Source organism: Ascaphus truei, chromosome 1, assembly GCF_040206685.1.
Source record: "Ascaphus truei isolate aAscTru1 chromosome 1, aAscTru1.hap1, whole genome shotgun sequence".
In the NCBI taxonomy this organism is placed as follows: Eukaryota; Metazoa; Chordata; class Amphibia; order Anura; family Ascaphidae; genus Ascaphus; species Ascaphus truei.
In genome coordinates this window covers 338710590-338736391 of record NC_134483.1, presented here as the reverse complement: position 1 = coordinate 338736391, position 25802 = coordinate 338710590, and the positions used below count along the sequence as shown (strand labels likewise).

The 25802-nt window shown below is 40.1% G+C and overlaps 1 protein-coding gene across 2 annotated transcripts in view; it reads right to left on the bottom strand.

Annotated features, from left to right (window-relative positions):
• Positions 1–10029, bottom strand: part of NPFFR2 (neuropeptide FF receptor 2) — a 132545-nt gene extending 122516 nt beyond the window's left edge. For both annotated transcript variants that reach the window (XM_075608072.1, XM_075608080.1), the window contains exon 1: positions 9752–10029. The gene's annotated coding sequence lies outside the window, so the exon portion shown is untranslated. The remainder of the gene's footprint in view (positions 1–9751) is intronic.
• Positions 10030–25802: the final 15773 nt, after the last annotated feature.

Below are 25802 nucleotides of genomic sequence, written 5' to 3'. Positions count from 1 at the left end.
CAGCCCATCTTCTCCACTACTCGTCCACGATGCTGCCGCTTGTGCCCCTGAAATCCACGGGTCACTTTCTCCATTACGTTTAGACGATTCTGCCGCTTCTCTCCCGGAAATCCACAGACACCTACTCAATCCTTCTTCGACGACGCTGCCGCTTCTCTCCATGGAACCCCCATCGCACGCCATGCACAAGAACCAGCTCATTAGACCGCATGCTGAATGGGTTAAGTGTGGATATCCCCGGGAAATCTACTGTGCTGGTAAAGATAGATTTGCTTCTGCAGACCATGCTAACTGTGGATCAACGGATGCAGAAGATGGATCAACGGATGGAGAAGATGGATCGACGGATGGAGAAGATAGAGACTGACATAGGGGGGATACATAATTTGCTCTGTGTTCATACTCATGTATCCCCGACGCCAGAGCAGGAGGGTGTCATGGATGTGATGAATGGGACCTTCGACCGCCTTCCAACACCAAGTGCACCCCCTCCACCAGAAGAATTTGTGTACATGTATGCATTTGAGGAGGAGGATAACATGACAACCCCGTCAAGACCACGCCAGGATACAACACAGTGACCAAGACAGGAGGAAAGCTTCCTCCCTGACAACCTACCCTTGGCCGCCGCCACAAGCACACCCGCTCACAGAAGAACACCCGCTCCCAGAACCCAACCTACATACACTTGCATCGATACGGTGCCCGACATCATCCTGCGCGAGCTGCAACCGGCACTCAGGGAGAAGTATAGGGTGATGAGTGCTGGTTTACCCCAGAATTATGCCATGTTAATTTTTAAGCACCATGTGTCCTACTTGGTGTACTGCGGGTGGGCCTACAAAGTGAACTATGAAGGAAATCATGAAAAAAGGGCGCTTCCTGAAAATTTAAGGACTATTGTGGAGGAATTGCGGCGCTATTTTTCAATTACAGATCCTTTAATGAAAATCGTCCGAGACTCCATTAATGGCATTTTGTGCCATACAAGGCATCGGCCCTGGAAGGACAATCTGGTGGGTATCGCATTTGCGTGACTGTTCAACTGTTGTTTATTTTTTGTAAATGTTTGACTCTCTGTACTTTAATAAAGGAGATGTTGCGTGTTTTAACTTGTATTAATAAAGAAATGTTTTTACTTACTGTACACAAGACCTGCACAATTCAAGTCCACAAGGGCCGCAAACAGGCACGGTTTTCAAGGCTATCCTGAAAACCGGGCCTGTTTGCGGCCCTCGAGGACTGGAGTTGTGGAGGCCTGACTGACTGTTCTGTACACCATCCTACTGTAAATGTTTTGACTTTCTGTACTTTAATAAAGGAGATGTTGCGTTTTTTAAATTTTATGAATAAAGAATTTTTTTTAATAACACCATACTGTTGTGCTAACTGTAAACCATACTAAGATAATACATGTAGAATAAATGCATACTTTTTATTTTTTCGGGTTTATTATACAGTATATATAAAAAAAGAATTGTGTACGGTCTGAAAACATCAAAACACACAAAATCCACGGGGAGCATGGGGAGGAAACAAAAATAAATTTAAGTGCAGCAAAAAAAGGCAACGTGGAAAAAAGCCTTCAAATGACTTGGCTCTAATGAATTAACTACTTACAAGATGTAAGAGTCAAATAGGCAGGGTTGACTCAAACAGTCACAGGTAAGTGGATGATGCAGTTGTCATCAGAGTGGATCGGGTCCCCAGGATCACGTACCCCAATGTTGAGAGAAAAACTGGCATAGCACAGATCACTCGAGATAAAATAGCTTTATAACAATAAAATATTATACTCACATTCTAACAATAAAATACGGGCATATCACACTGCATTAGTGTAGGAAGATTTTAGCCAGCTGGCTCACCGTCCGGCAACGTTCCCCCACTCCTCTGCCTCAGCCCCCGGTCAGCTGTTACACTGCTCCGACTGGCGTCTGACGTCACTTCTGGGTTCGTCGCGCGGTGAGTGCTGGATCTTCCTGCAACTTCTCTGCTGTATGCTCCGGTCTGAATGAAAACTCCCACTCTACGCGTTTCAAAAGCAACTGCTTTCTTCCTCAGGAGTGTGGAGCCTTGTGACACATTGCATGCTTTTATATCTTGGTGATCTGATTAATCAACAGGTGTAAACCATTCCTTAAAGTGCTACTGGTGTGGCTAGTACAGATACAATTGCTCATATACAAACATGGGGTTAAAATCTTGATAAACACATCTTTTGTAAGGGGATACTTGGTAAACGGGATAGGGAATGAATCTTGTTATGAGAATATAAATTTAAATATAAAATATAAGTGGTGGTACATGCTATAAATTCAAACATATTTAACTCACTGATATCACTGGGTATATATACACGATCTGCAATATGCATGATCTACAATGGCAGACAATTTATACAAATTAATTATAAAATTTGCAAATGCATTTTAACAAATTAATTATAAAATCCTAAAAACCTACAATTGGATGATGATGAAATATAAATGATCATGGAGGTAATATAACACTTACTACCATACAAAGACACTTACTACCATACAAAGAAACCTAAAGTGCACAGATAATAATGGCTATTGGATAGATACTGAGGAAATTGGATGAAAAAACTCCTAAAATGGGGGAGACAAAATCCACATTAGAAACAGATACAATTATTTCAAAAATGGAAGAATATCTAACTCCATATTTAATCCCCTTGGGGTGAGACTTCCTAAACGATGGATCCATCGTTTAGGAAGTCTCACCCCAAGGGGATTAAATATGGAGTTAGATATTCTTCCATTTTTGAAATAATTGTATCTGTTTCTAATGTGGATTTTGTCTCCCCCATTTTAGGAGTTTTTTCATCCAATTTCCTCAGTATCTATCCAATAGCCATTATTATCTGTGCACTTTAGGTTTCTTTGTATGGTAGTAAGTGTCTTTGTATGGTAGTAAGTGTTATATTACCTCCATGATCATTTATATTTCATCATCATCCAATTGTAGGTTTTTAGGATTTTATAATTAATTTGTTAAAATGCATTTGCAAGTTTGTCATAATTTTATAATTAATTTGTATAAATTGTCTGCCATTGTAGATCATGCATATTGCAGATCGTGTATATATACCCAGTGATATCAGTGAGTTAAATATGTTTGAATTTATAGCATGTACCACCACTTATATTTTATATTTAAATTTATATTCTCATAACAAGATTCATTCCCTATCCCGTTTACCAAGTATCCCCTTACAAAAGATGTGTTTATCAAGATTTTAACCCCATGTTTGTATATGAGCAATTGTATCTGTACTAGCCACACCAGTAGCACTTTAAGGAATGGTTTACACCTGTTGATTAATCAGATCACCAAGATATAAAAGCATGCAATGTGTCACAAGGCTCCACACTCCTGAGGAAGAAAGCAGTTGCTTTTGAAACGCGTAGAGTGGGAGTTTTCATTCAGACCGGAGCATACAGCAGAGAAGTTGCAGGAAGATCCAGCACTCACCGCGCGACGAACCCAGAAGTGACGTCAGACGCCAGTCGGAGCAGTGTAACAGCTGACCGGGGGCTGAGGCAGAGGAGTGGGGGAACGTTGCCGGACGGTGAGCCAGCTGGCTAAAATCTTCCTACACTAATGCAGTGTGATATGCCCGTATTTTATTGTTAGAATGTGAGTATAATATTTTATTGTTATAAAGCTATTTTATCTCGAGTGATCTGTGCTATGCCAGTTTTTCTCTCAACATTGGGGTACGTGATCCTGGGGACCCGATCCACTCTGATGACAACTGCATCATCCACTTACCTGTGACTGTTTGAGTCAACCCTGCCTATTTGACTCTTACATCTTGTAAGTAGTTAATTCATTAGAGCCAAGTCATTTGAAGGCTTTTTTCCACGTTGCCTTTTTTTGCTGCACTTAAATTTATTTTTGTTTCCTCCCCATGCTCCCCGTGGATTTTGTGTGTTTTGCTGTTACTGTGGGGGAAGAGTGAAGACTACCCCTTCCAGTGGGTTCCAGAGCAGGGGGTGAAGCTGTATTGATTTAAATTTTATCACATTATCACCTATTTAAGATTTTGATTAGTCACTTATTATTAGTGTTCACTTTTTATTTGTTTGCGCCTTATTTCACTTTACCACTATACGGTCTGAAAACATCAGCATACTGTTTCAGGTATTCTATCCTTATCAATAACAACGGCCACTAAACTGTAGACTCCGGTACCTGTTTTTTTAAATCCGATTCAGCAATGTGCAGGCATTGTTACACAAAGCGATATTATCCATCGAAATCCCTTCTTTTGCCGTTTTCCTCATGAGATGACAAAGTTTTCTATTCTGAGGAAAAACAAAAGTACAAGTTTTACTGTAATGGTCAGTCCCCTAAAGAAGTTCCCACAGTCAGTCCCACCAATAATTTTCTCGGGGGGCGTCTCCTGTTCACATGCGCATGCGCCTACCGCTGATGTGATGACACGCATATGCGTTTCAAGAAGGTTCCAATGCACATGCGCCTAGCCAATGATATTGCTTACAGGAGAATCGCTTGACTTTTGAATCGCACTAATATTGATATTTTCAAAATAAACAGAATAAAATACGGCAACATTACTCACCATAGACTTTCCCAATCAGCTGGCGCCGAGCCACTGCCAGTCCCGTATTCTTGATCATACACACCGTTGACAGGTGACAGCGGCTGATGAGGCTGGAAATCGCTTAGGTACATGCAAGCTTGCTCGAAACTGTATGCGAAACCCGGCTCAGGCTGCAGGCATCCGGGCGGGGACAGACAGCAAGGGTTGTCACTGACGGTCGGACCGTTATTGGAAGCCGGTGCTGGTGCTGGCGCATTGCTTGCCAGCGACTGACGTTTCTTAGTTGGTTTTAACACGACCTTTCGCCTTTTGCCGTCTGCATGATCATAGATACAGGAAAAACCTGGTGATACACACCAATACCCTCCAATAAAATCGGGATCAATACGAAAAAAACATGGATCGCTACATAACTTTTTCCTTATTGCACGCTTCCACACATGAGCATCTGGCGAAAATTTGTAAAAGTCATAGTTTTCGATAAAATACTGATAAATTTGAACAACTGTTGCCATCTTATCATTTGTTGCATTAATCGCGGCCCATATTAAATAAGCGTACGTTCTGTCGGGTTTTTGGAACACGGACTGCGGTGGTGCACTCATGGCGGGACTCTCAGGACAATTGAGCACCAGACACTGTGCATTTAGTTTTAATATGAAAAGCCTAAATTGATACATTATTGTAACTTCTTCCTTCAGTCCCAAGGCCAATTTACAATAGACCACTGTGGTATTTTTTTAAACACCTGCAAGTCGTCACATTACTGAAGTGCATGCGCATTACAATTCATGAATATCTGCCATCTGGCGGATACGCAAAGAATTGCAACCAATTAAATCCGAACCATTATCAATAAACACATCAACCAAGCATCAACAGAGGCTGTGAATAAAACTTGAATGCGGTATAAATGCAGTCAGAATGCGGCATGAATGTGGTGAAGTGCGGTGAAGTGCGTGGCATTTGTAAAAAAATCCCGGAAAAATTCGGAGATGTTGGAGAATAAAAGGGGCCGCAGCTGTATTACAGACAATAGGATAAGATAGGGAAGAGTTACAGGGTGCATTTATCAAAATGGGATTCTTATTTGTTTTTGTTTTTGTTCGATCCCTTTTTCTCTTTTGACTGCAGAGAATGTTTTGCCAACATTGAGTTATTTTAAATTTCAGCACAAGCAGATCTGCATCAAATGTAAGAGCTTAACATTAACATTTGATTCTGAAGCACAGCAAAAATAAATAAATTGTAATGTGCTTCTCATAACATGTGAGGTGACTTTGGTATATAAGCCCCACCAATGTCAACTACGGCAGCAAAAAAATAATTTATCGCAATGTCAAGAAAATCATTTAGGTGGATGCTCAGAAAAGTACTTACCTTTTTTTATGAACGCATGCACTTTAAAGATAAAACAGAAAAGAATAAATTGATTAAACCTTCAATAGTGTACTAGTGTTAAATTGTGAAATATAGTACACATCTTCTTACTACAGCGTTTAGCTTGAGGATAAAGATGTGGCCCTTTAAAATACTGTAGTAAGAACATGTTTTGAAATTTCTGCCATCAATATGAAAAGAATATTTCATGCTTTTTTTTTTTTAAATAAACCAGTAGTTTCATACCTATGTGTAGAATGAAATGGCAATGCATTTATTTTCCTGATTTTAACTGATAAACTGTTAGACTGTTAGATGTTTTATACAAATCTCCCAATAAATGACATTTTGCGTAGAAATAATTAAAACCAGAGAACATTATCAACATATGTCACAATCTCCATCGTCAGTTCAGGCACATACAGGGGTACCCACCAATAAGTAACAAGTTATGCAATCTAATGAATATAAAGTCTTAGCATCTAAGCTGTGATAGTATGTTCATGTTCCTCACCGCCAATGGGGTATGTAATTAATATAATATAACTGTATCTGCAGGCTGTCATTAAAACTTAATAACCATATAGCTATTAAACTATCTATTCCTTCAAGCTGCAAAGCACACTTATACTTAACGTTTGAATTCTACAGCATATGTCAGTGATCCTGACCAATATCTTTGCCAAGTTAATTATACAGATTATACTTAGTTATTTTAAAAGATCCATCCAAAGATGATGGAAAACTCACAGGGAATCTGGATTGGACTATAATTAATTTCACAATCAATTTGTTTTTACAAAACTATCTTTTAAGATACAGTAAATAGTCCTTTAGTAATCTACACCCTGTTTTATGCAAGGTATGAGGCGAAATTGCATTAGAGTTAATATGTTAGTTTTAATACATTGCTGAGACATCTATTTAGAAATATTTACCATAGTTAAGCTATGGTGGGTAAAAAAAAGTGACAAAAACCCTCCACAGGAAAGCCTATAGCAAATGGTGAAAGGCGGGGTTGCACACCTGTCTAAGACATGCAAATTAGCATACAGTAATATTTCCATTTGCTTGAAATATTTATATAGAGAAATGCAATAAGAATATATTGCATGTTGAATATCAAATAAAGCAATTTGTTGACGCAGCAAACATGTTTATTTGTGTCAATTTGCTTCTGTTCCATATGTAGGATGCTTGTTATTTCAACCTCTTACTGTACATTAAGAGCTGAGAAAAAAAAGCTTAACACCAGTTCAGACCTGGCAGGTTGAATTGATTCAACCCTACATTATATTGATGCAGGCCTTGTTAGATCTCATTATACAATCACACCAAGCAGCTCCTCCCTTAATGGCTCCAAAACGGCTCCAAAACGGCTCCCAAATCGCTAACTGAAACCAATGGAGCAAAACTGATGCAATGCACCTTAATAACTACTGTAAATAAAAGACCCAAGATGTTGCCATTTGTATGATTTTGGACTAATGCTCCAAAGTTGCTGCTTTTTAGTGAAACTGAATAGCCAGCCACGGAAGTAAAAAAAAAAATTGCCAAGTTTATAAACTTGTCCAAAAAATTGAATTGGATGAAAACCTTAAGCAGACTAGTAACAGAAAAACTAAAAGGAGTGAATCATATTGAAGTAAACTCTTCAGAAATATATACAGAAAATACAGCTGTACATGCTTTTTTTAATCATTGAACTAAGATTAAAACAAATAAAACACACATTAAAACTAATGGCATTCTGGAGAGTATGCTTAAATAAAACAATTACACTCTGCATGATCAACAAGCTTGAAAAAACACAATACGTCTGTTAGAAGGAAGTGGTCAAACACTTCAGTACCGAAAAGTCTTAGAACATAGTTTATACTGCTCAATGGCTTCATATAATAAATACATATACATCCCCTAGAAGTACAGTTTATTTTACCGCACCTGCTAAATGTTTTCTCCATTTCCTGAGAGACAAGCTTATTCATTCAAGCACCTAATTCATTCAGCACCATGCTCCAATAACAAAACTATATTTTTCAAACTTTCAAATCACACTTGTTACTCACAGAGATACTGTAGCATGGAATGATGTAGAATCCAAATATCCAATTCATTTTCATATTACATGGAGTTACTCATCCATAAAGAACAGTACATATTTGAGCTACTGCTTAATATACTGTAACACAATAATAGTTCAGGCTAAAAGCTAATACTCAAAAATGTAATCAATAAAAGGTCTTGCTTGGTTGTTACACATCAATTAATTTGTTTTCTACAGCATGTGCATTATAGAGATACAGAACAAACATTTCCATAGTTTTGACAATTGTCATACACAGTAGAAGTCGGGTCTTACAGCAAACATCACATGTTTTATGAAGTATAATTCTGGTAGGTTTTCTATAGAGATTGGGCACCTTTGTTGCATAGATGAGAATTCTCTGCGAATGTGGCATTTCTTCGCAGCAGCGCAAATTCATGGCTCAATCTCGAATGAGGACATTCGCCTCTCTATTTTATTTTTTATCTTAAAAAAATGTGTCATAAATGCGAAGGCACGAATGTTTGCACATTCGCACACAAATGTATAAACATTTGTTGCCATTTGTAGAAAGTGAGGGTGAAGAGAAGACGAGGGAGGTTTAAGGAGCATCCACAAATATTTCACTGTCCAATCTAACATCGAAGATTTGTCTGCGAATCAAATTTTGTGCAAAATACCAACAATTATTTGCGGTTTGAATTTTGACACATTGACTCATCTCCAATGTTCTGTGTTTTCTCAGTATTGTCATTGCAGCCACAAATTGTTTTTATAAAACTCATAAAACGGTGCAGGAGATTGTAACAGACTCCTGCTCAGATTAATAAAGAAATGTTGCAGTTGTTTGTTATGTGTGCAAAATATCTACATGTACTGTATACTATTAGTTACTGTCTGTGTCTTTGAATAGTTTAAACACTTCAGTGCACTTGTATAAATAAAACTGTCAACACGTAATAAATTCCACCTGTATCTGATTAGAGACCATTTTCATCAAGAGTAATACATTGTAATAGTTATTGTGAAATTATCCAGTAGCAACACTATATTTAAAATGTAATTACATAAAAACTCCAGAAAATATACTTTCTACTATGAAAGCAAAAGCCTTAATATTGCACCTTCTCTCTATGACTGTAGATGCAATGTGTGTTCTTTCTTATATGTTTCTTGTCACTGATATATACTGTATTATTATTACTTTTACTTATCAGTCTATGGAATTTTAAATCACCATGTATCTCAGTCATACACTACTGGTCCTGCCACATTGTTAGAGTCAAAGAACATTAACATCTGAACAGCATATCACTCTCTGAAATTATCCTCTATACAGTACATCACAAAACAGAATGGAATATACTTGAATTCAAAGACAACAATTAAGGACATACATTATAGTGCCAGTCACTGAACTATGTAACAATAAACATAAACATTTTCCCTGAGATTAGCTACAAGATTCTGGGGCGAAATATAGAATTGAAATGTGTAATGGCATTTTCAAGATAAGATTTTAAAAAAAAAGTAATTTAAAGACCACTACTGTATGTTTGCAAATGACTGAGTGATAGTTTATTTGTAATCGCTTAACTTTTTGTCTTGCAGGGGATGATGCCCTTTAATTAATTTTGGAAAGCATGTGCGATTTCATTGAGACGTTTGCGAAATTATTTGAGGTCAGGTTATAACAACCATAGATATTACAGACTTCTTACACTTACCCGGGAGAGAAGGGGTCACAGAGGATTGATTGTTGTTCAGCAGAGGTCTGGAGGTAGTGGGTACCAGCAGGGCTCTTTCGGCAGTAGATGTGGACTGGTCTCTCCAGCGATGACAAGTCTCTATGGAAGGGATGAACTCCCAGGCTGTGTCTGCGAGCAGACGCTTGCTACTGTGCTCCTGTCTGCATAGGGAGCAGGAGCAGGAGCAGGTGCTGCTGCTGCAAAAAACGACTGTCGCCCAGATATAAGTGGACAGGAAGCCAACTGTGTCACCACGTTTTCTCCTTCCTTCTTTTTGTTGTTTGTGATGGGACTGCTGATGCTGATGAGAAATTCACGCCATCATGATTTGAGAACGAGACAATTCGAGTGGGGCTGGGCTCATCTCATCCCTCCCCTTTATTTGGGATTTAGCTGCTGCTGATGCTGCTGCTTGGAGCCTGTATAAAAAAATTCAGTTGGGATCAGATACTAGAAAATAGCAGTACCTTCAAATTGTCAGGTTGCAATCTGAGGGGGAGGAAGAGTTAATTTAAAACAATATATAATATACAGGGCAGCAAAAGACATATGAGACATATACAATTTTTACATGTGCATAATAAAATCAAACCCAGAAGTGGCATTTATGATAGTTATTGAAAATCTTTATTGTATTTGACACGCTGGTAATCTTGTCAACGCAGCCAGGTAACTAATTATCAAACAGAGGTTTTTCATACTGTATGTACAAAGGGGTTTTTTTCCCCACCAACCATGATATTGAGCTGTGAGTTGTGAGCTGTAACTAGTGTTGCAAAGCTGTTAATTGGAGACAAAGGGTCCAAGCCTTAAAGAAGAGGGTGAGAACTGTGCAGATGTATTTTTCACATATTTCAAAATTGTCCAGATGCAATGTACTCGTCTGCCCACATCTCAGAAATAATAACCTCCTTTTTCTTTTTCTTGTGCGATCTGTTCAGATTCATCTCTGTTCACCTTCCCTCCCAGATGTATGTGCAATTTTCACAAAACAAATTTAAAGACGTTCTCACAACATTTCTATCTCTGCTAACCTCAAGGCTGAAACCTTCCTCATTTACTGCCTCCAATGTCTTGAAGTTCTGTGCTACAATATAACTACCCTACTGTGGCTGCCAATCTCATTCTCTCCACATTCCCAAAGCTTCATTGAAAATCCAGTTTTCCAAGAAAAATTTCAGATGCCTGGTTGACAGTAAATACTTTAATTCATACCTTAACAATATATAACCCCTTGATACAGTCTCTATTTTATGTTCTAATTACTCTGTATTTTAAGCAATAAAAAGTAATAAATACATACTGTAGTTGGTGCTGCATAACATTAATTATTACAAATAAAGTCAGCAAGGGAGTCAATATGTTGAATATGTTTTAGTGTACAGGCTATCTAATAAACTCAAATAAAATAAAAAATAAAAACAATGCTAAAGATATGGACAACCTGCATGTCATATTTTTGCTAAATTGCACATTTAATGTTTTTAATAAACAATTGTGCAAATGGAGATTGGAGAAATATACAAAACCAGAGGGAGTGAAAAGCCCCACACCTAGCAATTTCCTCACAATTATAGAAGAGGATAAAGTGAATGTACAAGTTTTATACTGAGGATAGTCTAACTACTTCCTGCTATGAGTCATTGTTTAATTCACTGCATTCATTTTTTTATATATAGTATTATGGACGAGTTGGGCTTTTGGATGAATTGAAAATATTGAAATACCGAAATCCTTGTAGAACCCAATGTTGAACTGAAGAATAAGTATAGGTGGATTGGGATAGAGCAGTGTTTTTCAACAAGGGTTCAACAGGCAGTGGTGAAAGTAGATTTTGTATTCTTACAGATACTTGACCAAGCATTATAAAGGAGCAAACCATGTCGGCAAATGTTTTGGTGAAGTTGTTTTTTTATATATATATATAGAATTGAAGCAGGGGGTCTCCGGACTTGAAATTAATGGAATTCAGCTCCGGAGACCCCCTGCTTAAATGCTGTAACAAGTATATATAAGTACCAGGGGCTCTGCTATGGTAATTAAGATGGATCCTGAGCCTCCGCTAAATGAGAGATTGGGGTTACTAGTTCTGCCACTGAGCAGCAGCGTGATCCGGTGATGTCACCCTCATGCTGCCGCCAAGCGGCATCTTTATCAAGGAGAGGAGGCAGTGAGAGGAGGTAGGAGAGGTGACAAGGAGGCGTGGCAGATAGCGGTTCACCCTCATTGGCTGAACCACTCACATGATGCAGCCGTCGCCTGATAGACACAATTTTGAAAATCTCTTCAGGAGTCTGCCGCCCTGCAGCACGCACGTCGCTAGAGGTACATTAATTATTTTTTTGTATCTTGTTTTTGTCGCTGGCATTTTAGGTATAATCACGGCCTACGAAGAGTGGTAATTCCTCCCAGGAAAACTACATACTACACAATAAACACGCACATGGAGATGGACTGGACTCTCTCTGTCTCTCTCTGTCTCTCTCTGTCTCTCTCTGTGTACAGTATATATATATATATATATATATATATATATATATATATATATATATATATATATATATATATATATATATAGTGGTTGACAAATCACCAAAAAATCTACACGCCACACAAAAAAATCTACTCGCCACCTAGTACCAAACGTGTGCTGCTTGGGCCAATATTTACTCGCCCGGGGGTTAAATCCACTCGCCCGGGGCGAGCAAATGTATAGGTTTGTCGAACACTGTATATATATATATAATATATATATATGTATATGTATATGTATATATATATATGTATATGTATATGTATATATATATGTATATATACATACACACACACACACACACACACACACACACACACACACACACACACACACACACACACACACACACACACACACACACACACACACACACACACACACACACATACACACACATACACACACTGTGGGTAGGTTTACTACTACTAGCAATACTGTATTTCCATTCGCTTTATGCTTTATGGTGGAGGGTTTTTTGTCACTTTATTTACCCACCATAACTTAACTAATGTGTGGTGGATACCTATCCAAGCTTCAAATTGCAAAGCCAGTATAGCACGCCAAAAGGTTGACACAGCTGCCTGTGGGTAGATTTACTGGCTATGCATCTTGGCTGTGCTGAAAAGCTGTGCAATGCAGCAAGCATAAGCTTATAGGGGTCCAGGTGAAAATGGATTTGAAGCAAAAGGTCATTTCCCAGAATCCCTTGTTGCAGTGGAAGTGGTGCAGTGCAGTGGTATGCTGGGCGATAATAGTGAAAGGCAGGGTTGCAGACCTGTCTTAGACATGCAAATGAGTAAACAGTAATATTTCCATTTGCTATATGCGTTACGGTGGAGGGTTTGCTATATGCGTTACGGTGGAGTTTTTTTTTGTCACTGTTTTTACCCACCATAACTTAACTAATGTGTGTGTGTGATATATATATATATATATATATATATATATATATATATATATATATATATAACTTTTACAACAATAAGAAAAATAAGTGTAGCCCTTGGCCCGTCCCGTAAGTGAGATTGGGGTGGGTATGTTCTTCTAGCTACCACTTCAGATGTTGTGCTGTGTACCTGTTGGTAACAGGAGGGCTGAGTGCTCCGCGGTGTTGTGGGGAGAACCAGGACAGGGGTTCAGGTTACCTTGATCTTCCTCGGTGCAGCGCCTCCAGACAGTATGGATTCTCTGTGTTGAGCAGGGGTTGGCCCATACTGACAACTCTCCTGTCACAGCAGCAGACAGTAAGCACACTTTCTTGTCTTTTCATGGGTTTTATTGCATGCAGATCTTTATAGAGCTCTTACAGTTCTTTCATCAGCTTCCTCAATGATAGTGCCCTGATTCAGGCTTTAGGCCTAGATCAGACCTGGTGTACCCCTCCTCCATCTCCTTATGAGGTGGAGGGCTGATGGTGATCCTCACTCCACAGAGGGAGGAGAGAGGATGAGACATGGCCCCCTTCAATTTGGGAAAGTGCCAATATTTATAACCTGGCGTGGATGACTGTAACCCTGCCCCTTAACACAGCAGGTTGAATACTGGTTGGCTATCACACACTATAGATGAACCAATAACTATCCTTCCCTCAGGCTGACACTTTCTGGTAGTTGCTAAAGCCCGCCCTTGGATACTGGTGACACAATCCAAGTCTGCAAAGCACACAGGCCTTATTGAAGGAATTAACCCCTCCACTACCTGCACCTAAAAGGACTTATACTGGACTGTCCAGGCAGAGAAGTAGCGTCCAGAGGCTAGGCTACATAAGCATAACATATATACTGTAAACTATAACATTAATTACATGAACATACATGTGCTAATGCACATAGAAATGCAAACCCTCCCAGACAGGAACTGCCACTTCCTTTGCAGCACATGCAGAACCAGTCACAAGGCTTTTCCCTTCCCAAGATGGCCACCACACTTTAGGGAAAAGACTCAGAGCTCCAGTGAACGCCACCCAGAGGCAAGACATTGAATCCCTGCTACATACACATACACATCATACATAGCAAAAAAATCCGCCTGCTTGGATTGGCACTTTAAAACATTGTAGGTGGAGACAGGGGTGTCTCATCAAGACTGTCAACAGATTTCCTGGTACAATGATGCGTGTCTCCGAATAGGAAGCGGACTCACAGAGCTAAGGTAAGGGAATAAGATCACTGGCCAGAGCTAGGGGACAGAGTCCTATTAGAGTAGTCACAGTCGGTATCCAGGCAGAGGTCAAGGCAGGCGGAAAAATGTAAAGTCAGTTTACAGGCTGGGTCAAGGCAGGTGGCACAGGAGTAATGGTCGGGGTCGGCACAGAAACAAAAACTCAAGGGGGCCAGGAACACATGGGATAGCATACCATATCGGGCAGGGGCTGGGAGTCACTGGTAGCTTTTTAAAGCCCTGGAACAGGTGCAGCCAATTACCAAGTCCAGGAAGTGATTTGCAAGGATCAAAGATGGCTGTAACAGCCACGTAAGGGCAAGTTTCAGCAAAACCCAGGATTGGAAACATAACACCTGGGGCCCAAGACTGGAATTTTCACCATGTCTTCCCACCTTCCTTGTAAGCGGCCTTGCAAATCCCTCCCTTCCTTTTTGATATTTCCTCAATCTCACCCCCCACACTTTTCACCACTTCTCCCCCATGTATTTTTCTCCCCTTCTGTCTATTACTCTTTCCCATCTCTTTCACTCCCCCACCTGCCCACTCTCCCCCATCTCCTGCACCTGTACCCTCTGCCACACCCCCACCTGCCCTTTCACTTACACCCCCTCTATCCTCACACTCTCACCCCTATACTATTACTCAATAACCCCCACTCAATCAATTCCATTCCCTCAATCCCCCTCCTCACACTCATTCCCCCCTCTTCTTTGGCCACACACACACACACTATCTCCCCCCCCCACCCACACACAGACCTACTTTCCACACAATCCCCCCCCTGATACCCATACAATTTCCCCCTACATTACCAACACAATTCCCCCCACAATTATTAATGACCCCCACAATACACACACAATAATACCCCTACAACAATGTAATACCCCTCACAATATACACAGTATAATAACCCCCCCACAATACACACAGTATAATAACACCCCCCACAATATAATACCCCACACAATACACACAATATAATAACACCCCCACAATATAGTACCCCCAACAATACACACAATACCCCATCATAATAAACCCTCCCATACATACACGCAAAATACAAACAATAATATACACAGTATTAGTAAGTGTAAAACCCAAACCCACTACTATATATATATATATATATATATTTATATATATATATATATATATATATATATATATATATATATATATATATATATATATATATATATATGTGTGTGTGTGTCATTTTAGTGACCAACATTTATTCAACACAAGTCAAAAAGGCCCCAATGTTACATCCAATATGACAAATTATTTAGTACATTAATATGTATTTTATCTATATGTTTGATTCATAAATATGGGTAATTTACTTCAAAACTTTAGCCAAAATATGTTAAGCCTACAACCAACTACATCTCAGTAAACTCATTTCAGTAGGTCCTACACGACAAATATTATACAGTCTTATGTATTTATTTCACTGCGTAGAGAGAAGGAGAAACAAAATGCTGCAGGCAACTGCATTGGGTGTGAGACATATGCGGTGCCTAAAGGGTTAAAATATAAAGAAACACTATACAGATGTAATGCAATTCAATTTGTCCGTGCGGCACTTGACGCGGGTGGAGTAATTGCAGCTGTGATCATGGCCAAGTGCAATCATGACCCAGCACAGATTGAATTTCCCAGAAGGAATAACGCAGCGTTAATCCTACAGGGGCCACTGCCAGTCTGTAAGAGCTATGCAGAGAGATCAGAGAGAAGCAGTCCCTCGCTCAGTGTCTCCCCGCACAACTCTTACAGCAGATCTCCCTTTAAAAAAAAAAATCCTGATTTTTTTTAATTGTTTTTTTTTGTACCATCCGGCATGGATTATTTTTTATTATATTGTTTTTTTCCGATTTTGGGTTTATTTCATTTTAATGCAAGTCGAGGATCATTGATTTTGGTCAAGCCGAGGATGATTTGTGTCACAGTTGGATACGGAGGGGAAGTCCTCATCCCAGCAAAGGTAAGAAACACATTTATTGACTATAGGCTGCCCATTGATTGCCAATGTTGCTATTTGTGCCCCCATTGAGGGCATAGGTAACACGTGAAAAGCAATTGATTCTGTATAATGGCTAGTGTTTGTTTTTATTGTATTGCAATTTGTATTTTATTTTATTGAGGGTTTTTTTATGCTTCTAAATAGGCAAAATCGCTTTTAGCCATATTTGGTTATTCCTCCCAGGAAGGTAGCAGGGGGACTTAACTCCATAATTACAGTAGTGATTCCTACCTGCTAAGGTAATTAAGGTGTAACTTGCCAGTAGTGATTTAATGGTTGGGCATCGGCCCTTTGTTGGATGCTAATGCCACTGAGGACGAGGAGGAGGGTGGCCTTAATCCTAACAGGAGTAAGTGCTACTTTTATTTACTATAATTGTAACCCTTCTTCTCCCCCCCCCCTAGACTCATCTGACATATCTAGGGTGTGTGAGGGCGGATTACATGTACTGGGTGGTGCATACCTGCTTGGAACAACAACAGCTGCAGCAACAACAGTAATCTCCGCAGCACACACGACCCTCCACTCTGTACAGGTCTTTCCTCCTCTCCTTCCCTCCAAGTGTGCACTCCGACAGGATACACTGTGGTGGGGCCTCAATACCCCACTGCCCACCTCAGAGGGTAGCCTCTGGGTGGGGGATGGATTCTCCCCATCACCCCTTCATCGGGGTGAGGGGTATTGGTCCACCTGAACTCGGCTCACTCTCCAAATGTAATAGGCCAGAGTTCTATCTTGCTTGCTCGCTTGCTCCCAGGACAGAGCTTGGTCTACTCCTCCAACTCCCAGGACAGAACAGCTCCAGAGCCCTATCAGAACGGACTCCAGAGTAGACTAGCTGTCACTTACAGGAATGGGCTGCTAAATAGTCTTAGCCCCACCTCTCATGATGTCAGCAGCACCTCCCCTCTGTCTCGCGCCTGCAGCAGAGTCAGGAGCCTGCATCTATCACTCAGGGCAGGGCTTGAAGGGGGGAAACCCCATGATTACTACTGGTGCCTGCCCTTAACAGGACTTCCTCAGTAGGCGAAAGATATGTATAGCCTGTGCTGTTTACAGGGGGCTACATAAGGTACTCATTGATTTTATTGTAATGTATATTTTATTGTATTTTGTAATATGTATTTTCTATGCTTCTCGGTGGGCAAAGTGTTACTAGCAGATCTGACCATTACTGTGTGTGGCTGTGGTGGTAGGGAGGGGGTGGGGAGTGCTTTGTTGGGGGTAGAGGGTGGTTAGGCCTCCGGCAGAGTAGAAGGTGGGTTAACCCCTTCAAGACTTTAATGGTTAGCCACTAAGGTAATGAAGGGGAGTTTTTCATGTATTTTAATTGTTAATATATATGTTTTTTAAATACAGTTTGATTTTCATTGTCACTATCTAGGCTCTGCATTGAGAGAGTCTAGTTATCCACAGTGACAATCAAAGGTTTTATGTGTCAAATGTATTTTATTATTTTGGTAATTACTGTACTATGTGTATTTTATTTTGGTTAATGCCCTAAAACCACTATTAGCCACATTTGGCCAATAGGGATATTGGGCATTAGTCTAGAGGGGGATTGATAGCTTAGACCACCCATGGAGTAAGGAGGGGACTGGAGTGTTTAACCCCGTCATTACCTTAACGGTTAGCCACTAACGTAATGAAGCTTTGATTTCAGTTCAGCTACAGAAACCCCCTGCTTAAATACTGTGTACTAAAAATCATAATAAAAATTGTGAAATCTGGTGTAACAGTTGAGTGGGTAGACATAGAGTGTGGGACTGCTTCTCTCTGATCTTTCTGCACAGCTCTTATACTGTGACGACTCAGTAAGATTCATGCAACTGGAGTCCCATTCAGAAGCAGGGACATCAACTGCATTACTCCCTTCAGAATAGCCAGCATTACTGGGCTTTTTGATGCGGGGGACTGAGCATAAATAGTGCTGCATGTGCTTGTGCTTCCCCCACACACAATATAAACAATCATACACAACACACACACTTACCTTGGGGAAGTTGGGTCCAGCTTCCGGTGTGCACTGGCAGAAGTGGGAGACAGGGATAGAGGTCCACAACAGCTAGGGAGAATTTTTAGGCCCAGTCTCAGAAACCCAGCAGCAAGAAGCAGAAGTTGGGCCTGACCTCTGACAGGGCCTAAATTCCAGCTCCGACTTGGCCCCCTGCAGCTTACGGGCTCGGGAGAGGCTCTCCCCCATGTCAGCGCACCTGCCTCTGAGGAAAAAAAACTATCTCTGCATGCTGCCATGGCTCTGTGCCTCTCTCTGTTTCCCTTCTGTCTAATTGCCTCCTCGTATCTCCCCACAGAAGCCGGCTTGTTCAGTGACGTAGCATGCCCTAATATGGGCATATGCATAAATTGGCATTTCAATATTAGGGCATCCACACTAACCGAAGCCGTCTTCTGCTGAGGAGATATGCGGAGACAGCAGGAAGCAATCAGGGAGAGGGAGGCAGACAGAGATCAAGGAGAGAAATGGAGAGAGAGAGAGAGAGAGACAGGTTAGATTTAGTTTAAAATCCCCAATAATAATAATCCTGAATAATTCATACCTGTGCACAATACCAGCACTTATTGTTTTACCGGTACTGTGTACCGAACTGTACCGGCCTACTTTAATCACTGTCCACGGGCATTCCTATAGTGTTCCCTACAATTTTCAGGTCATTCGAAAATTGTACCAAAAACAGAATAATTTACAATGCATCTGTTCTCAAATGCGTTATTAGAATGGGTTGAGGTCCCTTATAATGCATCTGATCTCAGACACGCTATTAGAGAAGGTTGGCATTATTCAGAATATCTCAATAAATAATTATAGGGTACCTGAACAAAAAAAAAGGTTAAAAATAAAGAAAATGTGATATAGATTCGCAAGTATCAAGAAGGCAAGCAGGACTTGCATATATGTTGGTGCATTTTATCCCCAGTGTATTGCTTTTTAATTTTAATTTTTCTGGCATTATATAGTAAAAACAGGTACAATACCATTGGTAGAGATACCACTTGAATGGATTGGGGTTGATCTGGTAGGTCCTCTTGAGAAAACGTATTCAGTTAATCAGTATATTTTAGTTATACTAGATTATGCTACTAGATTTCCTGAAGCTATCCCAACACGTCTGCAGAAACAGTCACTACAGAGCTTATTAAAGTATTTTCACGGGTTGGTATACATGATCACTTGCGGATGCAACAAACGATATGTGGGTCTAACAACTCGCTTATTCAAAATAAAGATGTTAGAACATATTAGACATATTAACAATTTGGATACTACACACCCCGTGTCAAATCACTTTAAGGAATGCCAGTCAAGTAGTCTCAAAAATTTTAAATGTGTAATTCTTGAACATATTAGGCCCCATAAACGAAGTGGAGATAGATCCAGCTTTCTTTACCAACGTTAAGCGTTCTGGATCTTCACCATTGACACATTAATACCTAAAGGGCTCAATACAGAATGGGACCTGAAGGTTTTTCTGTGATTATACACCATGGTTATCAATTGGTCCCCTTACCTTACTCCTTCCTTCCCTTGCCTCCCGCCCCCCCTCCCCTTTCTTCCCCCCCTCTACTTCACTCCCCTTCCCTTCACCCCCTCTCCCCTTCCACCCCAGCTCCCCCCATTCTTCCCCACATTATGTTTTACACAAATGTAATAATAGAATTATATAAATATCAGAATTTCTACTGTTATATCTGTATGTGAAATCTATGTGGGAAATTATTTAATGTGGTATCATGTATATGTATGTATATGGTATATGCTTTGCCCTAATCAAGCATTATATGATCATGCAGCATCACACATTAACTTAAGAATCAGTGATGATGTTTGAACATTTAATTACCGCTTACGTTGTTGACACTAAGGTATAGGATTCATACAAATGATTGTTTAAGGTATTACACCACTGCAGACAATTATATTATTGTTTGCATTTTAAGCTATTTAAATTTATCTCCATATACATGTGACTAATGGATTTGATTCCAATGTGTTGCATTTTGCTTAAGTATTACCTAATTAGGTGCAACACATTAGTCAATTAGTAGAAGTGAGGTATAAATAATACCCTCCCTTCATGCTTGTTACACTCCTTGAGAAAGGGCAAACTTGCCCGAAACGCATGGGAGGAGGTCTCCTAGTCATGTCTGTCAGTATCTGTTTTATGTAGTTAAATAAATTCATTTTATTATCCTACCTGGTGAGTCTGGCTTCCATAGCAGCTGCGGTTGCATCTATCTTCTATCTTCTTGGTATACCCAAGGAAATGCTAACAGATCAAGGAACCAATTTTATGTCGTGACTTATGAGGGACGTCTGTACCCTTTTAGAAGTACAGTTACTCAGAACATCTGTTTACCATCTGCAAGCCGACAGCCTGGTGGAACGTTTCAATGCCACCCTCAAACAAATGTTACGTAAATTTGTAACAACAGAAAAACACAATTGCAATAAAATGCTACCCTATTTGCTGTTTACCATTTGGGAAGTATCCCAGTCCTCTACAGGATTCTCCCCATTTGAGTTATTATTATATGGAGACTACCTCGGGGAATAATCAAATTGGTAAAAGAAAATTGGGAGGAGCAATCTTGCCCAAATAACAATATCTTATAGTATGCGATATAGTTGAGGCAGCGACTGGACATTGTGGGAAAATTTGCTTGGGCAAATTTAGATAAGGCCCAACAGTCCCAAACGTAATACTGTATTACAACAGATGTGGACGATTGAAGGAGTTTCAGCCAGGTGACCGAGTACTGTTAATCATACCCAGTATGGAAAGCAAGTTGTTTGCTAAATGTCAGGGCCCATATGAGATTGTAAGAAGTGTAGGCGACATAAAAATGAAATCTTTCAGCCTGGGCGGAGAAAAGAGAAATACATTTATCACATTAACGTACTGAAACTTTGGAAAGATGGGGAGAATTTGTTAATTTCACTTGGAATAGAGGACTTGGATTTAGGTCCGGAGGCTGGGGATGACATGTGAAAGACGTGCTAATGGGAGAACAGTTAATTCCTCAGCAAATTAAAGAAGTAGAAAATCTGTTGTAGACTGTTAGTGATGTTTTCTCAGGAGTACTGTACCATGTTATGGCAGCCAGTTTTTTTTAAAGACGATGTGCTATCATCCAGAGATGATGTAACATCCTTTAAAAATAACAGGAAGTTGTCACATGGTTTACTACAACCAATAGGATGACCCCAATCCTATTGGTTCTAGTACCATCTGATGGCACCCATTTTTAAGAGGATGTGACATCATCCAGTGATGATGTCACATCCTTAAAACAAAGAAAAAATCCTGTTACATGGTACTCCAGTCAATCGGATTGGCTGGGAACCATTTGTCAGTCAAATGTCAAATCACAGGCCTTATATAAGGCCTGTCATGTCTCATTTGATGCCAAGAAGCCGAAGAGACAACATCTCCCCCATTTGGATTACAGTTTATAGATGAAGATAAGAAGTACCCCAATGGATTACAATTTAAATACGAAGAAAAGAACTAAAGAACTTACTGTACAAGAGGGCCGTGGCTCCTGAGGAGCATTGGGTCGTGTTCAATAAAATACATTGATGTTGGTATTGTAATGTTTATTGGGGTTAGAGGGATTGAGATAAGAGGGTAGTTGCCATAGGGTGGGTGGTTAGGCCTCTCGGTGGGCAGTGGGAGGGTTTAACCCATTCATTATCATAGCAGTTACTGTCGCTAAGTTAATGAAGGGGTTAACACCTCTCGCAACCTTCCCGGTAGACCTAACCATCCACCCTGGGGAAATCACCCCCATCACTCACCCCTTCTGCCCCCAATAAACCAGGTATTCTTGCTTAACTCCTTCATTGCCATAGCGGTAAGCCACTAAGGTAATGAAGCTGCATTTATTTAATTTTTATCACACAGTATTGTAGCAGGGGGTCTCCGGAGTTTAATCACATTAATTTCAGGTTTGGGGTCCCCCTGCTTCCTCAGTTAGATGCCCTATTATGGGGTATCCCTCTGCTTGATTTAAATCCCTCGATAATGTGGGCCATGACGCGGGAGAATTTAAACATGGCCACCGGGTTACCAACACCCCATAACGGGGCTTGTAACTCGGGAAGCAGGGGTACCCAGACATGAAATCAATGCGGCTCAGCGCCGGAGACTCCTGCTACAATACTGTATTGTTAAAATAAAAGCCCTGTAATCGCCTATTAGAGGTGCGCAGCTAGAGTGACTGATTCAGTCTGTCTCTCACTGTGTGTTTCTTACAGACAGGTGAAACCCTGTAGAATTCAAATGCAGGGACCCCCGCTGTGTTAATCCAATGGCCATTAAATCTGCATCAGACTATAGCACAGGGTATTGGAGAATTGGCCGAGGTTTTGTCCTGTGATTCGTCAAAAAACAAGTTGCACCTGTACTACTGTTGCACTGTTCTTGGACACATAACTTTCAAACACACATAAATGACAACTTGCACAGTTCCATTTTTGACTTATCTTACAGAGATTTCATAGATGTGTGGTATGATGGGTATATTATATATTTGGTACTGTTTATATGTATATACTGACACCGGAGCTTTATGTGATGTGATATGCCTTAATGCCAGGGTATTTGCCTACTTATTTGGATAGACCATATATTATCAAGCTACTGGTAATGGATCTACTGTAAACCATTTGATATACTAAGCACATAAATGTTTGGTGCACATACTCCATGCCAGGATATTTGCCTACCTATTTGGATAGAGAATACCTATTATAGATGTTATTATCAAGCTTCAGGTAATAAATTAAACCATTAGATATACTAAGCACAGGTGTTTTTGGTGTACCATACACATCCTATATATTGGTGACCCTCTCATGATGGTCATCTAGACCTATCTAGAGGCGTGCATTTGTGTGTACACATATATACATGTTCACCTATACCTAAGTAGAACATATTTCTGTGCGCATCCGGGTCGCCACGTCACCATTGGGAATTTTAGACATTGACACTGCAAATACTTTTCACTATTGTGAATTTGTTGATGTAATGAAAATGTTGTTATTTTTTTTTATGATCCTATTTGGACCTAATACACACACACACACACACACACACACACACACACACACACACACACACACACACACACACACACACACACACACACACACACACACACACACACACACACACACACACACACACACACACACACACACACACACACACACACAACACAGCAGCTCTACACACACAACACAGCAGCTCTATACACACACACATACACACACAAACACCAGCTCTACACACACAAACTCTGCTGCTACACACACATGCTACACCCATAAACACTGCTGCTGACACTGACACACACACACACACACACACAGGAGCTCTATATACACACACAAACACACACAGCAGCTCTATACACACACACATCAGCTCTCCACACACAACACAGAAGCTCTACACACAACACAGCCACTCTACACACACACAAACTGCTGCTACACACACATACAACAACACAACACAAACACACACTGCTGCTGCTATACCCATAAACACTGCTACTGACACACACACACACACACACACACACACACACACACACACACACACACACACACACTCTGCAACCACAATAAAAACAGCCACTTTCTAAACTTTGCAGACTGTCTCCAACCCAATTCAACTGAATCTGCTCAGAAAATCTCAGTCAGCTCGAGAGGGGGAGGAGTCAACCTGTGGCTGATGCTTCCTGACCAATCCCCTGCCCTGTCTCAGAGCTGTTACTTCATTCTGACCAATCCCTGCCCTGTCTCAGCTGTTCTGAAAGCTGATTGGCTGGAATTAAACACATTGAAAATTACACATTGCAAACTGCTAAAATTCCGGGCATTACTGATTGGATAATGCCCGGAATTTTAACCAATCACAGAGCAGGGTTTTCAATAATGCCCGGAATTGTACTGCTTTAGCCTATAATTGTGTATAATCAACCGTAACATATAGAACAGCCAATCAGGAAAGATTATGACAATTACCAGATGAAGGGATCAGACTCAGAGTTCCACAAGGGTGAATTGAATTTTGCCGGTTAAGTTGCAAATAAAAAAGCTTCCCTTTCAAGATATGTGCAAAACCATGTTTGGTCACAACTTTCCCTGTACACTGACTTTATCTCCTGACCCTCCCAAGTCCTTGAAAACTGGCTGGAAATAAGGCCCTACATTGCCTTTCATGGCTTCCCCCCTCCAGCACAGGGAAATCAATTGTCCAGCAGGGCTCATGGTTCTCAGGATGAAAGGGCTCTCTGACCTGGTCCTCTATGTCCAGTATAGTGGCACCACAGCTCCATGTGTAAAAGCACTACATACATGGTACCACTACTTTCAAATACAATAAAGTTTTACATGTTTACATGGGTTAAGGAACATACATACACAGGCAATAATCCTTGGGTCACGGGCAGTGATCGTCATGAAAGACAGCAGGACCGGGTTTAACCTTTATTTTGACTGTCCTGCTGCCCTTTTGCTTCCAATATAAATAACTACTGCTAAATATCAAAGTTAAGAATATTCTACAAACATAAACCTGGCCATGGGGAGTGCTAGAACACACCTAACTGAAATGTCATACAATCACAGGTTAATGCCTACTTGTTAATGGTTCTGTAAAAACTTTTATTAAGTAAATAATTAATACATTTTTAAGATATAAACTACAGCAGCAACAACCTGACCAACACACAGCAAAACTCTGCAACAAATGGCTCCAGCTTCAGGCTGCATCTTTACAATCTTGCCCCGAAGATCGTGAGTAAATGGATTCCGGTTTGAAATTGTTATTATTAATTGTTATTATTAATTCATTGTGCGGATTAAAATTATGGGAAAAATTGATTTCCCTTTTTGAGCCTAATCTGTTGAAATCCCCAGGCAAAAGGAACCTGTAATTTCACGTCAAATCCAAATTCGCAAAACAAATTTCTACTCTTTGGGGATAAATGTCTACAGCTAGTTCCTTGGAGGCTTGAACAGTCATTATATATTTCGAAATGGCATTCTTTGATAAAATTAGGCTTATACTTTGAAGATAATATCTGCACGTTATATTATACAATCATGATTAGGGAAGGTACATACCTTCTTGTGCTCTATAGGTTACTACATCTGATACTGTAACTGTTTATATTTCATAAAGTAATTATCCGGATACAGTTTTCTGGTTTATTACCATTAAAGTCAATCCTATTCCTAATTTAAGACTTCACTTGAAGTATAACAG